Genomic DNA, 15,615 nt, shown 5'->3' on the forward strand with positions numbered 1-15,615 from the left:
ACGTGTTCTCCCTACCATGACAAAGGTGGATAAAGGTGGAAAGATTTCATGTAATCCATGGACACCAGTGAAGATCACAAATCATTGAAGAAAAAGGGTTCAGAGCACTGTCTAGTGGGTCTAGATGACCCAACTCCCAATGTTACAGTGCCTAGGATAACACAAGGGATAAATAAAGTTTTTTTGTTTTTTTTTTTAACTTGTCCTGTCCAACAGCTGGGCAGACAGATGAGAGCTGAGGGCCTCTTGTGTTGGACATATTTTACTTTAACAAGAGGGGTTATTAATCTTCTGACAAACCAAAGGTATGTCTGAATAAACCCCTTTTGTAATCGAGGCCAAACTTTATTAATTTCAATCATGTCTGAAAATCTTTGGTGATGGACCGGACGGAAAAGGAAAGAGGGGAAGAAGAGAGAGGGATGTTAGAGAGAGGGGGGGTAGGGGGTGATAATAGGAGGGGAAGGGGGATAAGACCATGAAGCAGCATAAAGCAACAAGTTTACTGGTTGTTAATCATTATGGTAAGGTTCAAATGCAGTACAAAAAGGGCGGGGCCTGTCCACACACACACTCAAATGTTATAAACACACCTGCTAGCTGCAAAAATGTCCACCTGTCGACATGTACACAAAACAGATAGTGTTCACACACGCATACTTATGCCTTAAAACCAACTAGTGTGAAATATTTCAGTCATTCAGTCATGCAAACTGTTAGTGCAAAGGTGAGCTAACACCAGTGCTCAGGTGAGTGTTTATGTTCTTCTAAAATGGATGGTGGAACATGAAAAGGAGGAGGGAGAGTGCCCAGCCATCCCCACCCCAAGACCCCCACCGCAGCAGCAGCGGCAGCCGGAATCCCCCCAACGCCACACGGGAACCGGCAGGGAACAACCGCCGCCCGGGCGACCAAGCCCGCCACCCAGGCCAGGGCCAGCAGGGCCGCCGCAAGGCCCCCAGAGCCAGAGAGCAGGGAGGCACGGAGGGAAAGAGAGCGCCGCCCCAGCCCAACCAGGAGAGCAGCCCCCCCGCCGCGCCGGGAGAACCCAACGCAGGGCCCCACCGGAGAAGGACGCCCACAGCCCCAGACGAGCACCCCACCACCACCCAGGAGTTCCGGGCATCCCCCCGCCCCAACCCCAGGTACGAGCCAGGACCCCCCAAGGGAGACCCGCTCCGCACTCCAGGCAGCCATCCGCCCGGCCCACGGTTGGTCCAGGGAGGAGCGAGGCAGGGGCCCGCCGCCCCCGCCCAGGAGGGGGGAACCCCGGGGAAAAAAGAGGGCCCACAAGGGGTGTTGTAAATATGGCCCGACCAGGCTCGGCCACAGTTGGAAATTTGGCGGGGCCCAGCACTCAGGAGCAAGGACCAGAACCCACCCCACAGGGACACGAACACCCCCGGCTCAGATGTAATGTGAACCCCCCCACCGCGCGGAGAGAGCACCGCTGGGCCCAGGAAGCCGGCACCCCGGGGACACGGCCGCCGTTGCAAAGGGGCCCGTACCCCCCACCAGGGAAGAGGCAGGGGACAGATGGTCCTAGGTCCCACCTTCCTTGCAAAATGTGTGTGCGTGTATGTGTGTTTGAGAGGATGTGTGTGTGTTTATGTTGGGATGTATATATTGAGGGGGGAGGGTTTGTGTGTACTAAGGGGGGTGCAGTTAAAATTGGCGGGTAGGGCACTAAGGGGACATCTCCTGATTACTCACAGTGACGTCCCCTCACCCTCCCCACCAAGGGGCCCTAAATGTCTAAGGTGCGGTTAAAATTGGCGGGTAGGGTGCTAGGAGGACATCCGCTGCTTGCTGGCAGTGATGTCCAATCACCCCCCCTACCAAGGGCCCTACATGTCTAAGGTGCAAATAAAACGAGGGGGGGCCCACTCCATACGGCAACCATAGGAGGGGGACCACTGCCTAGTAAACCCCCCCCCAAGGCTCATCGCAGGCTAAGCCCCCCACCCCCTCACCCTATTATGAGGTTATATGAGGAAGGGGGTAAGTTGGGGACAGCTGATAGACTGTCCCCCGGTGGTCAAACAGCTGTCCCCCGCCCCCCCCCCCAACAAGGGGGCCAGGCCCACCCAGCCCAGGGGCCCCACCCCCGGAGGCGCCGACACCCCAGGCCCAGCACCACCACCCCCACACAGAGAGAGAGGAGCCAGAAAGCGTTGGCCCCCCCCGGAGCAAGCCCAGGCCCCCACCCCCAAACGCCGGCCCTAGAAGAGCTCTGGTCAGGCCTCGACGGGACCGAGGCAGCCAACCGGCCGGGGAAACCGCCGATGGCCTCAGTGGAGACCCAGACCCGTCAACCCCCCCTGCCCCGTACCAATAGTGCCCCCCCCCCTCCCCAGAATGCCCCCCCACAGGACAGGGTCTAAAAGCAGATATAGCTCTACTGCAGGAGACCCATTTATCAAATTCTTTGGATCACCTTATGTGCTGCTTACAATTTCCAGTTATATACTCTGCCAGTTACAACTCCAAACAACGAGGAGTTGCTGTTTTAATTAATAAAAATCTTAATTTTACTCATAAGGATACAGTTACTGACCCAGAAGGCAGATTTGTAATCATTAATATATCCATTCAGAATAAGGACTTTTGTATAGTGAGTATTTATGGTCCCAATGTTGACGACTCTTCCTTCTTTCACAGATTCTTCACCTCACTCTCAGTTCACTCTGACTCCACAATCATTATAGGAGGAGACTTCAACCTTGTTTTGGACCCTGAACTTGACAGACTCAGCACAGCAGCAAATCAGCGTACATGGCGATCTGCAAGTATTCTAAAGCAGTACATGAATGATCTGGGTCTCTGCGACGCGTGGCGCTCATGTCACCCAAACACTAAAGGGTTCACCTTTTTTTCTCCAGTTCACTATTCACACTCCCGTTTGGACTATTTATTAATCAGTAACTCTCTTTTAAAAAATACTCAAAGCTCCAATATCCATCCAATTATTATCAGTGATCATGCACCAGTCTCTGTAAACATTTCTAGGGAAAAATCCACACCCTCTGGTACAACCTGGAGGGTTAATACGTCTCTGTTAAAGGACCAGGAATTTCTTGAATTCTTTAAAAAAGAGTGGGCAACCTTCTTAGACTTCAACAATACTCCAGACATCCCACCGTGCGTTCTTTGGGAAACAGCAAAGGCAGTCATGAGAGGGAAAATCATTTCTTATTCAACGCACAAAAAACGCAAAGAGAAAGCAGATTTATTAGAATTAGAAAATAAAATCAAAACCCTGGAGACTGCTTATGCTGCTTCTGCACAGGAACGCATTCTGGGAGATCTGAAAAATTTAAAGCTGCAGTTAAATGACATCATCAATAAACAAACACAATTTCAAATACAAAGGCTACGACTTGAAAGATTTGAAAACTCTAATAAATCTGGCAAATTTCTGGCTAATCAGCTTAAAATTAACAGAGAAAAATCATCAATCACCTCTATTATGGACCAAACAGGAAATGTCACCCATGACCCGGTCAAAATTAATAACGCATTTGAAAACTTTTATAAAAACCTGTACACACCGCAGATCAATCCGTCAGAGCAAAGTATTGACTCATTTCTTACTAATGTAAACCTACCCAGGCTAAATGAGGATCAAATCACAAACTTAGATTCTCCGCTCTCGCCGTCTGAACTTCATGAAGCTCTGTTACTTATGCCCAATGGTAAAGCACCAGGGCCTGACGGCTTTCCTGCTGAGTTTTATAAAGAATTCTGGGAACAACTGGCACCAACATTTTATAAAACTGTCACATCTATTAATGAGAGCCAATCAATGCCACCTAACATGAACTCAGCCAACATAATTGTTCTTCTAAAACCAGACAAAGATCCCACTAGTCCTTCAAGCTATCGCCCTATTTCTCTAATCAATGCAGATGTAAAAATTATCTGCAAAGCACTAGCACAGAGAATAGAAAAAAATCACTCCTCACATAATTCACTTCGACCAGACTGGATTCATCAAAGGCAGACACTCGGATGATAATGTCCGTAGACTAGTTAATATAATAGACTTTGCCACCATTAAAAACCAGGAAATGACGGTACTATCGCTGGATGCTGAAAAAGCCTTTGACAGAGTTAATTGGAAGTTCCTTATTGCTGCCCTCCAGAAGTTTGGTTTTGGAGAAGCATTCATCAATTGGATCAAAATATTATATCACAACCCCAATGCATCAGTTAGAACTAATAAACAGACTTCAAACAGGTTTTTTCTTGGAAGAGGAACCAGACAGGGCTGCCCACTCTCTCCTTCTCTTTTTGCTATATTCATTGAGCCTTTAGCTGCAGCAATAAGACAGAATGAGAGCATTATAGGAATAAAAACCAAACACAGCCATCATAAAATTAGTCTTTATGCGGATGACATATTACTGTTTTTAAGGAATTTACATTCTGTAAATGAAACAGCAATGATCATAAATGAATTCTCCTCCATATCAGACTATTCCATTAATTGGAATAAGTCTGTTTTATTACCACTCAACAGGAATATGGAACAAAGACTCACAATTCCAGTTAAAACAGGAAATATCAAATATCTGGGTATCTACTTTTCCCCCAAACTATCAGAATTGGTGCAGCTAAACCACACCCCATTACTGAAAAGCATACAGGACGATCTAACACGCTGGACCAACCTGCCTTTGTCCCTTATGGGCAAGGTAGCCACGGTTAAAATGAAAATCTTACCCAAGGTTAATTATCTCTTCTCAATGATTCCCACACAACCGCCATTAAAATGGTTCAAAACATTAGACTCATCCATATCAAGCTTTCTATGGAACAACAAACCTGCAAGAATTAGTCTAAAAACTTTAAAATCTGCAAAAAACTGTGGAGGATTAGAATTACCTAACTTCCACAAATACTTTCTTGCAAATAGATTACAATACATCTTAAAATGGTTAAAAAATAATCCAGAAACCAACTCATGGTTAGACTTGGAACAGGCGTTATGTGGAAAGATCAACCTGTCACAGCTACCATTTATTAGCCAAACAGTTAAAAAACAGGATTGTTTCAAAAGCATTAATATAAATGCCACCTTAACAGCCTGGTGGGAATTTCTCAAAATATCAAAATCATCAATTCAACCGTGCAAAATGACACCCATCTGGAACAACCCGGACATCCTTATTAACAAAAAAATGATTCACTTCCCAGCTTGGCAAGCAGGGGGCATAAAACAACTAGAGCACGTAATTATTGATAGAAGATTCATAACCCCCCAGGAACTTCAAGACAAACATGGAATAAATAACTTCTTGGAATATCAGCAACTTAAATCAAGTATTACTAAAAAGTATAAAATTAAAGACGACGATTTAAAGCTACCAGATGTAGTTACCACTCTGATTAATTTTTCAATGAATAGAACTCTCTCCAAAATATACAAACTTTTATGTAATTTAGATAACAATATTGCCCTTCCAACAAAAAAATGGGATGCAGATTTGAGCATCAGCACAGATGAAAGCTTCTGGTCAGAACTTTGTCTAAACACCTTTAAACTGACAAAAAGTCCAAATCTGCAGCTAATCCATCTCAAAACTCTTCACAGAATTTACTACACTGGACAGAGGATGTTCAAGATGGGTCTCAGTAACTCAGACATTTGCGAGCACTGTGATAATAATCTACCCGACAGCTACATGCACGCACTGTGGTTCTGCACGCCTGTCCAGGCTCTCTGGCAGCAGGTATGTGCCGATTTATCAGTCTGGCTTAAGGTTTCAATCACTGCCTCACCGTCACTTTGTGTGCTTGGTGACATGAGTGCCATCGATATAGAAGAAGGATTAGCTTCTATCATTTTCATAACTCTTTGTATTGCCAAAAAAACTATTTTAATAAATTGGAAAAACAAGAAAAATATAAACATAAGTCAACACAGAAATCTGCTGTTTGATCATATCAGCTTGGAAAAAATGTCAGCCCAAAGCTCAAGTAACTTTGAAAGAATTCAGTCTCTCTGGTCTCCTGTGGTTGACTCCATGACTTAGGGGGTGGGGGGCTTGGTCGTCGCTGCTCCTTGCCCTTCTGCCGTGGTTTGGGGTGGGGGTCGGGGCTTCCGGTGCCTGGCGGGGGCGGTGGGGGGCTCCGTTGGTCGGGGGGTCGGGTCCGGTGCCTGGGTGGGGCGGGCTGGGGCGCTGCGTGGTCCTCTGGGCTTGGGTGTGGGGGTGCGTGGTGGGGGGGTGGTCTGGCTTGGCTTGGGGGGGTGGTCCCTTTGCCTGTGCTGGGGGGGGTTGGCGGGGGGCCCTGCTCGGGTGGGGGGGGCCCAGCGGCGCCGGATGGGCTGCCCATCTGCACCTGGGGCTGGGATCGGCCCTTCCCTGGCTCTGGGGCGGGACGGGACAACCCTCTCGGGGCCCCCGGTCGCTCTGGGTGTCGCCCGCTTCGGCTGCGGGGTCTGGGGTGGGGTGGGGTGGGGGGCTTGTCGGGGGGCCCATTATTAGTACGGGTCGGGGGGGCTAGCGGGTCGGGGTCTCCGCTGAGGCAATCAGTGGTTGCCTCGGCCGGTTGGCCTCCTCGGTCCCGTCGAGGCCTGACCAGAGCTCTTCTAGGGCCGGCGTCTGGGGGTGGGGGCCTGGGCTTGCTCCGGGGGGGGGCGACGCTTTCTGGCTCCTCTCTCTCTGTGTGGGGTGGGTGGTGCCGGGCCTGGGGTGTCGGCGCCTCCGGGGGTGGGCCCCTGGGCTGGGTGGCCCTGGCCCCTTTGCTGGGGGTGGGCTGGGGGACGGCTGTTTGACCACCGGGGGACAGTCTACCAGCTGTCCCCAACTTACCCCCTTCCTTATATAACCTCATATTAGGGTGAGGGGGTGGGGGGTCTAGCCTGCGATGCGCCTTGGGGGGGGGCTACTTGGGAGTGGCCCCCCTCCTATGGTTGCCGTATGGAGTGGGCCCCCCCTCTTTCGGTTTTATTTGCACCTTAGACATGTAGGGTCCTTGGTAGGGGGGGTGCTTGGACATCACTGCAAGCAAGCAGCTGATGTCCTCCTGGCACCCTACCCGCCAATTTTAACCGCACCTTAGACATTTAGGGCCCCTTGGTGTGGAGGGTGAGGGGACATCACTGTGAGTAATCAGGAGATGTCCCCTTAGTGCCCTACTCGCCAATTTTAACTGCACCCCCCTTAGTACACACACCCCTCCCCCTTCAATATATACATTCAAACATAAACACACACACATGCACACAAACACCCTCTCAAACACCCATACACGCACACACATTTTACAAGGAAGGTGGGACCTGGGTCCATCTGTCCCCTACCCCTTCCCTGGTGGGGGGTGTGGGCCCCTTGGCGATGGCGGCCGTGTCCCTTGGGTGCCGGCTCCCTGGGCCCGGCGGTGCTCTCTCCGCACGGTGGGGGGGTTCATATTACACCTGAGCCGGGGGTGTTCGTGTCCCTGGGGGGTGGGTCCTGGTCCTTGCCCCTGGGCGCTGGGCCCCGCCAAACTTCCAACATGGCCGAGCCTGGTCGGGCCATATTTATAACATCCCTTGTGGGCCGCCCTTTTTTCCCCGGGGTTCCCCCCTCCTGGGCGGGGGCGGCGGGCCCCTGCCTTGCTCCTACCTGGACCAACCGTGGGCCGGGTGGGTGGCTGCCTGGAGTGCGGAACGGGTCTCCCTTGGGGGGTCCTGGCTCGTACCTGGGGTCGGGGCGGGGGGATGCCCGGAACTCCTGGGTGGTGGTGGGGTGCTCGTCTGGGGCTGTGGGCGTCCCTCTCCGGTGGGGCCCTGCGTTGGGCTCTTCCGGCGCGGCGGGGGGCTGCTTTCCTGGCTGGGCTGGGGCGGCGCTCTCTTTCCCTCTGCGCCTCCCTGCTCTCTGGCTCTGGGGGCCTCGCGGCGGTCCGGCTGGCCCTGGCCTGGGTGGCGGTCTTGGTCGCCCGGGGGGCGGTTGTTCCCTGCCTGTTCCCGTGTGGCGTTGGTGGAATTCCGGCTGCCGCTGCTGCTGCGGCGGGGGTATGGGTGTGGGGGTGGCTGGGCGCTCCTCCTCCTTCTTTTCACATTCCACCATCCATTTTAGAAGAACATAAACACTCACCTGAGCACAGGTGTTAGCTCACCTTTGCACTAATAGTTTGCATGATTGAATGAATGAAAGATTTCACACTAGTTGGTTTAAAGGCATAGGTATGCGTTCGTGAACACTATCTGTTTTGTGTGCATGTTGACATGTGGACATTTTTGCGGCTAGCAGGTGTGTTGATAATATTTGAGTGTGTGTGAACAGGCCCCGCCCTTTTTGTACTACATTTGAACCGTACCGTAACGATAAACAACCAGTAAACCTGTCTGCTCTATGCTGCTTCATGGTCTTACCCCCCTTCCCCTCCTATTATCACCCTCCTACCCCCCCCTCTCTCTAACGTCCCTCTCTCTTCTTCCCCTCTTTCCTTTTCCGTCCGGTCCAACACCAAAGATTTTCAAACATGATTGAAATTAATAAATTTTGGCCTCAATTACAAAAGGGGTTTATTCAGACATACCTTTGGTTTGTCTGAAGATGAATAACCCCTCTTGTTAAAATAAAATATGTCCAACACAAGAGGCCCTCAGCTCTCATCTGTTTGCCTAGCTGTTGGACAGGACAAGTTAAAGAAAAAAAAAAAAAAAAAAAAAAAAAAAAAGGACAGGGCCGACAAGACCCCCCACCCCACCCCCCCCCAGACCCCGCAACCGAAGCGGATGACACCCAGAGCGACCGGGGGCCCCAAGAGGGTTGTCCCGTCCCGCCCCAGAGCCAGGGAAGGGCCGATCCCAGCCCCAGGCGCAGATGGGAAGCCCATCCAGCGCCGCTGGGCCCCCCCCCGAGCAGCGCCCCCCGCCAACCCCCCCCAGCACAGGCAAAGGGACCACCCCCCCAAGCCAAGCCAGACCACCCCCCCCCCCCCCCACCACGCACCCCCACACCCAAGCCCAGAGGACCACGCAGCGCCCCAGCCCGCCCCACCCAGGCGCCGGACCCGACCCCCCGACCAACGGAGCCCCCGCCAGGCACCGGAGGCCCCGACCCCCACCCCAAACCACGGCAGAAGGGCAAGGAGCAGCGACGACCAGCCCCCCCCCCACCCCCCCCCCCCCCCACCCCCTAAGTCACGGAGTTAGCTATGGGAGACCAGAGAGACCGAATTCTTTCAAAGTTACTTGAACTTTGGGCTGACATTTTTTCCAAGCTGATATGATCAAGCAGCAGATTTCTGTGTTGACTTATATTTATATTTTTTTTGCTTTTCCAATTTATTAAAATAGTTTTTTTAGCAAAGAGTTATGAAAATGATAGAGCCTAATCCTCCTTCAACATCGATGGCACTCATGTCACCAAGCACACAAAGTGACGGTGAAGCTGTGATTGAAACCTTAAGCCAGACTGATAGATCGGCACATACCTGCTGCCAGAGAGCCTGGACAGGTGTGCAGAACCACAGTGCGTGCATGTAGCTGTCGGGTAGATTACTGTCACAGTGCTCGCAAATGTCTGAGTTACTGAAACCCATCTTGAACATCCTCTGTCCAGTGTAGTAAATTCTGTGTAGAGTTTTGAAATGGATTAGCTGCAGATTTGGACTTTTTGTCATTTTAAAGGTGTTTAGACAAAGTTCTGACCAAAAACTTTCATCTGTGCTGATGCTCAAATCCGCATCCCATTTTGTTTCTCGGAAGTGAAATATTTTTATCTAAATTACATAAAAGTTTGTATATTTTGGAGAGAGTTTTATTCTTTGAGAAATTGATCAGAGTGGTAACTACATCTGGTAGCTTTATCGTTGTCTCTGTATTTAAACTTTTTAGTAATAATTGATTTAAGTTGCTGATATTCCAAGAAGTTATATATTCCATGTTTGTCTTGAAGTTCCTGGGGAGTAATGAATCTTCTATCAATAATTATGTGCTCTAGTTGTTTTATGCCCCCTGCTTGCCAAGCTGGGAAGTGGATAATTTTTTTGTTTATGAGGATGTCTGGGTTGTTCCAGATGGGTGTCATTTTGCACGGTTGAATTGATGAATTTGATATTTTGAGAAATTCCCACCAGGCTGTTAAAGTGGCGTTTATATTAATACTTTTGAAACAATCCTGTTTTTTAACTATTTGGCTAATAAATGGAAGATCTGACAGGTTGATCTTTCCACATAACGCCTTTTCCAAGTCTAACCATGAGTTGGTTTCTGGATTATTTTTTAACCATTTTAAGATGTATTGTAATCTATTTGCAAGAAAGTAATTGTGGAAGTTAGGTAATTCTAAACCTCCACAGCTTTTTGCAGATTTTAAAGTTTTTAGACTGATTCTTGCAGGTTTATTGTTCCATAGAAAGCTTGATATGGATGAGTCTAATGTTTTGAACCATTTTAATGGCGGTTGTGTGGGAATCATTGAGAAGAGATAATTAACTTTGGGTAAGATTTTCATTTTTACCGTGGCTACCTTGCCCATAAGGGACAAAGGCAGGTTGGTCCAGCGTGTTAGATCGTCCTGTATGTTTTTCAGTAATGGGGTGTAGTTTAGCTGCACCAGTTCTGATATTTTGGGGGAAAAATAAATACCTAGATATTTTATATTTCCTGATTTAACTGGTATTGTGAGTCCTTTCTCCGCATTACTGTTCAGTGGTAATAAAACAGATTTATTCCAATTAATGGAATAGTCTGATATAGAAGAGAATTCATTAATGATTGTTGCCGTTTCATTTACAGAATGTATATTACTTAAAAACTAGGGGTGCTCCGATCAGGATTTTTGGGGCCGATCACCGATTGCTGGAAGCTGTATCACCCGATACCGATACCGATCACCGATTACAGGGTCTATTTGAAGCCTTCTATTTATCATGTAGCATAATTTTTTAAACAATATTTAACAACAATGCACATTAAGTATTACAATTAAGAGAAGACAACGCATCATGAATTGACAACTGTGTATTTATTTGGAAGCAACATTTCCAACAAATTAACTTAGCAGCATGTGTTTGGTTATTAGGAACAACTTAGGACTTGACTAATACAACTTTCCTGGAGAATATATAAATAAAATAAGATAAGACATAACATCTGAGTCTTTAAATTTAGCTTTAGGCTACTTTTAAAACTGCAACAAAAAAGGCTATAGCCAAAATATTGTTTTAAGTCAGTCAGACATTGGTTATTGTAAAAGACCATTTCAAGGAGCACAGGTAGTAAAGTGCACAGCAACAAAACATTCTAATAACTAACAACTTCCATATCTGTATATCTATAACAGCTTTCTGAGATACTCATTCAGATTTTGTGGGCATTTAGGGAGGTAGAGAGAGGTAGAAAAAGAGAGAGGGGGGATAGAGATTATTAGATTGCCCAAAGCTTACTTAAGCATCAATGGCAGATTTTTCTTTATAAATATAAGCATCTCTGCATTTTTGGCTGACAGCTTGTTCCTCTTCTCATCAATAATATTCCCTGCTGTGCTAAAAAGTCATTCGCTATCAACACTTGTACACGGTGCACAGAGGTAGGTGCGTGCTGCTTGTGCGAGAGCGGGAAAGCGGCTTTTATTGTTCTGCCAGTAAACAAGTGGCTGTCCACTTTGAGCGATAACTGGCTCTGACAGGTAGAAATTCAATTGCAATGATGCTGAGCTGGTGTTTTCACTGCTACCACATTCCTGATCTCCACCCAACAACTCAGCATACATAGCATGCAAGGAGCCGGTTCGTGGTACTTTCTCTGGGGGTCCGGACCCGCTTGCAGCCAAACTCGCCTCACCATCCTGCTGCTCCAATCCAGTGGCCAGGACATTAGAAAGCAGTCCACGTATCTGGGTCTTGACTGCGTCAGAAAAATATCTGTCTTTGTACCTTTAATTTACAAGAAAACAAAACATTCATTAATTTATTTAAATTGAATTTGAATTTGTCAAAAATCAGAATCAAAAATACTTTAATTATTGGGTTACAGTTGCTCCATGTTAGAAAAGAAATATGTAACAGCACAGAGAAATTACAAGAAAAATGGAAAATCTATACTAAGAAAATGTTCTATTATTTAATTTTGAAGGTTATGATTGGCTCTTGCTATGATTAGTCAGCCTAGCATACTCCAAAAAATATGCTTTTTTATTATTATTATTAATCTTATTAATAACTCTTCTAAATGCTCATGTTTACAGCAAATTTAACAGAATTTGAAGGAAATACCAGCCTACCCAAAATAACACAATTACACTATTTCAGTAATAATAGCTTCTTGTATCAATCATTTAGACCAAATATGCCTATACTTGCTATATGAATTAAGGAGCTTACTAGAATAGTCAAAAATATATATATTTTTATCAGTTATGAATTAAAACGTTTGAAATACTCATTTGCATGCTCTTTAATACGCTCTGACGCGCGCGCGCACACACTCACACAAACAAATGTGTAAAATAAGATTTCTCACCTCGGATCGAGGATTGTAGCAATGCTATACAGGCGCTCACATTCAATGTCACGGAATCTTTTCTGGACCGCTTCCAACAACGTGGCTTTTGAAGTTTTTACACCGTGGTCAGTCTCTGCTGTCTTCTCAAGAAGACGAGTTAAAGCTCTGATGGATGGTATAACATCTGCAGCCGATGCAGTGGATGAGCTGATCTGCTGCGTGAGCTCTTCAAATGGGGCGAGTAGCGAAATCATATTTTCAGCTAATTTCCACTGGCTACTGGTGAACATGGAGGAGGGTAAGTCATAGTCGGCTACATAAGCACACAGGGCACGTTTCTGTTCCAGCAGACTCTGCAGCATGTATACAGTACTGTTCCACCTGGTAGGTACATCTTGCTGTAGTCTCTTGATAGGCTGGCCCAGTTGTTTCTGAATACTTTGAAGTCGTGAGTAAGCAAGCGGGGAGTGTTTGAAATGACCGACGATGCGTCTTCCAGAAGCGATTATATCAGCGATGCTGCGTTGTGACATGACTCCCTCGGTCACGGCGAGCTGGAGTGAATGCGCCATGCACGGCAGGCTGGGTAGATGGGCATCCCTCATGGCCTTTTCCATGTTCTTTGCGTTATCCCTTAGAATAACATGCACTTTTTCCTTCGGGATTCCCCATGCTTGAAACATGTCGCTGAATGCAGCAACAAGAGCCTCTGCGGTGTGTGACCCTGAAAACTCTTGAGAATGTAGAACAACTTTTTGTAGTTCGAAGTTTTGATTAATGAACTGCGCAGTGAGGCTCAACATGGACATGGGGCATACACTCGCACTCCAAATGTCACTAGTGAAACCAATCGATGTTATGGTGTCCTTCATAAGGCTGTCGACATATGTAAACACGGTTTGGTATAACTGCGGCAGGCACACATCAGTGAAATATTTACGCCCTGGCAGAGTGTAACGTGAATCTAAATAGGACATGAGTCGCTGGAACCCTTCGTCTTCCACAACAGACAGAGGCTGGTGATCTAGGCAAATGAATTCCATTATTTTGTCTGATATCTCTTTATGCTTCTTACTGTCCCTGCTGTAGGGTTGCTTTCTTTGAAATGTCTCTGTTACTGACAGCTGAGTGAGTGGCGCTTGAGTTGCTGAACTGTCTCGCTCTCTCTTTGCACTAGCTAACTTTGAAAACTGCTCATATTCCTTTACGTGACTAACCTTCAAATGTCTGATGAGGTTGGTGGTGTTAAAATGTTTTGCGTGCTTTCCGCCTCGTGGGATTTGCTTGGTACACACGTTGCAGATTGCTAATGTATTATCTTTTTCGCACACCACGTAGAATTGCCAGACCGGTGAAGCCATTTTTAGCAGCGCGTAAAAAAATCGTCTCGCGAGTTTTGCGTCATCTGATCGGCTTTTCTGGATCGGCCTTTATAGAGACGGCCGATCAGACATCCCAAAGCTATAATCGGCCGATTATGATTGGCGACCGATCAATCGGAGCACCCTTATTAAAAACAGTAATATGTCATCTGCATAGAGACTAATTTTATGATGGCTGTGTTTGGTTTTAATTCCTTTAATACTCTCATTCTGTCTTATTGCTGCAGCTAGAGGCTCGATAAATATTGCAAAAAGAGAGGGGGAGAGTGGGCAACCCTGTCTAGTTCCTCTTCCAAGAAAAAACCTGTTGGAAGTCTGTTTATTAGTTCTAACTGATGCATTGGGGTTGTGATATAATATTTTGATCCAATTGATGAATGATTCTCCAAACCCAAACTTATGGAGGGCAGCAATGAGGAACTTCCAATTTACTCTATCAAAGGCTTTTTCAGCATCCAGTGATAGTATAGTCATTTCCTGGTTTTTGATGGTGGCAAAGTCTATTATGTTAACGTGTCTGCGGACATTGTCATCCGAGTGTCTGCCTTTGATGAATCCAGTTTGATCAAAGTCAATTATGTGAGGAGTGACTTTTTCTATTCTCTGTGCTAGTGCTTTGCAGATAATTTTTACATCTGCATTAATTAAAGAAATGGGGCGATAGCTTGAAGGACTCGTGGGGTCTTTGTCTGGTTTTAGAAGAAGGATAATGTTGGCAGAGTTCATGTTAGGTGGCATTGATTGGCTTTCATTGATAAATTTTACCGTTTTATAAAACGTTGGTGCCAGTTGTTCCCAGAATTCCTTATAAAACTCTGCAGGAAAGCCGTCAGGCCCTGGTGCTTTACCATTAGGCATAAGTGACAGAGCTTCATGAAGCTCAGACAACGAGAGCGGAGAGTCTAAATTTGTGATTTGATCTTCGTTTAACTTGGGCAGGTTTATATTGTTGAGAAATGAGTTGATGCTTTGTTCTGATGGATTGATCTGTGGAGTGTATAAGTTTTGATAAAAGTCTTTAAACGCATTATTAATTTTTACCGGGTCATGGGTGACATTCCCTGTTTGGTCCATAATAGAAGTGATTGTTGATTTTTCTTTATTAATTTTAAGCTGATTAGCTAGAAATTTGCCAGATTTATTTGAGTTTTCGTATCTTTCCAGTCGAAGCCTTTGTATCTGGAATTGTGTTTGTTTATTGATGATGTCATTTAACTGTAGCTTTAAATTTATCATGTCGCCCAGAATGTGTTCCTGTGCAGAAGCAGCATAAGCAGTCTCCAGAGTTTTTATTTTATTTTCTAATTCTAATAAATCTGCTTTCTCTTTGCGTTTTTTATGCGTTGAATAAGAAATGATTTTCCCTCTCATGACTGCTTTTGCTGCTTCCCAAAGAATACTTGGTGATATTTCAGAAGTATTGTTGAATTCTAAGAAGGTTGCCCACTCTTTTTTAAAGAATTCAATAAATTCCTGGTCTTTTAACAGAGACGTATTAAACCTCCAGATTGAACCCGAGGGTGTGGGTACTTCCCTTGAAATAGTAACAGAAACTGGTGCATGGTCACTGATAATAATTGGATGAATGTTGGAACTTTTAATTTTTTTCAAAAGGGAGTTACTGACTAATAAATAATCTAAACGGGAGTGTGAATGATGAACTGGAGAAAAAAAGGTGAACCCCTTAGTGCTTGGATGACATGAGCGCCACGCGTCGCAGAGACCCAAATCATTCATGTACTGCTTTAGAATACTTGCAGATCGCCATGTACGCTGGTTTGCTGCTGCGCT

The sequence above is a fragment of the Oryzias latipes genome, chromosome 6 (assembly GCF_053564925.1).
Source record: "Oryzias latipes strain Hd-rR chromosome 6, Olatipes_Hd-rR_3.1".
Lineage (NCBI taxonomy): Eukaryota > Metazoa > Chordata > Actinopteri > Beloniformes > Adrianichthyidae > Oryzias > Oryzias latipes.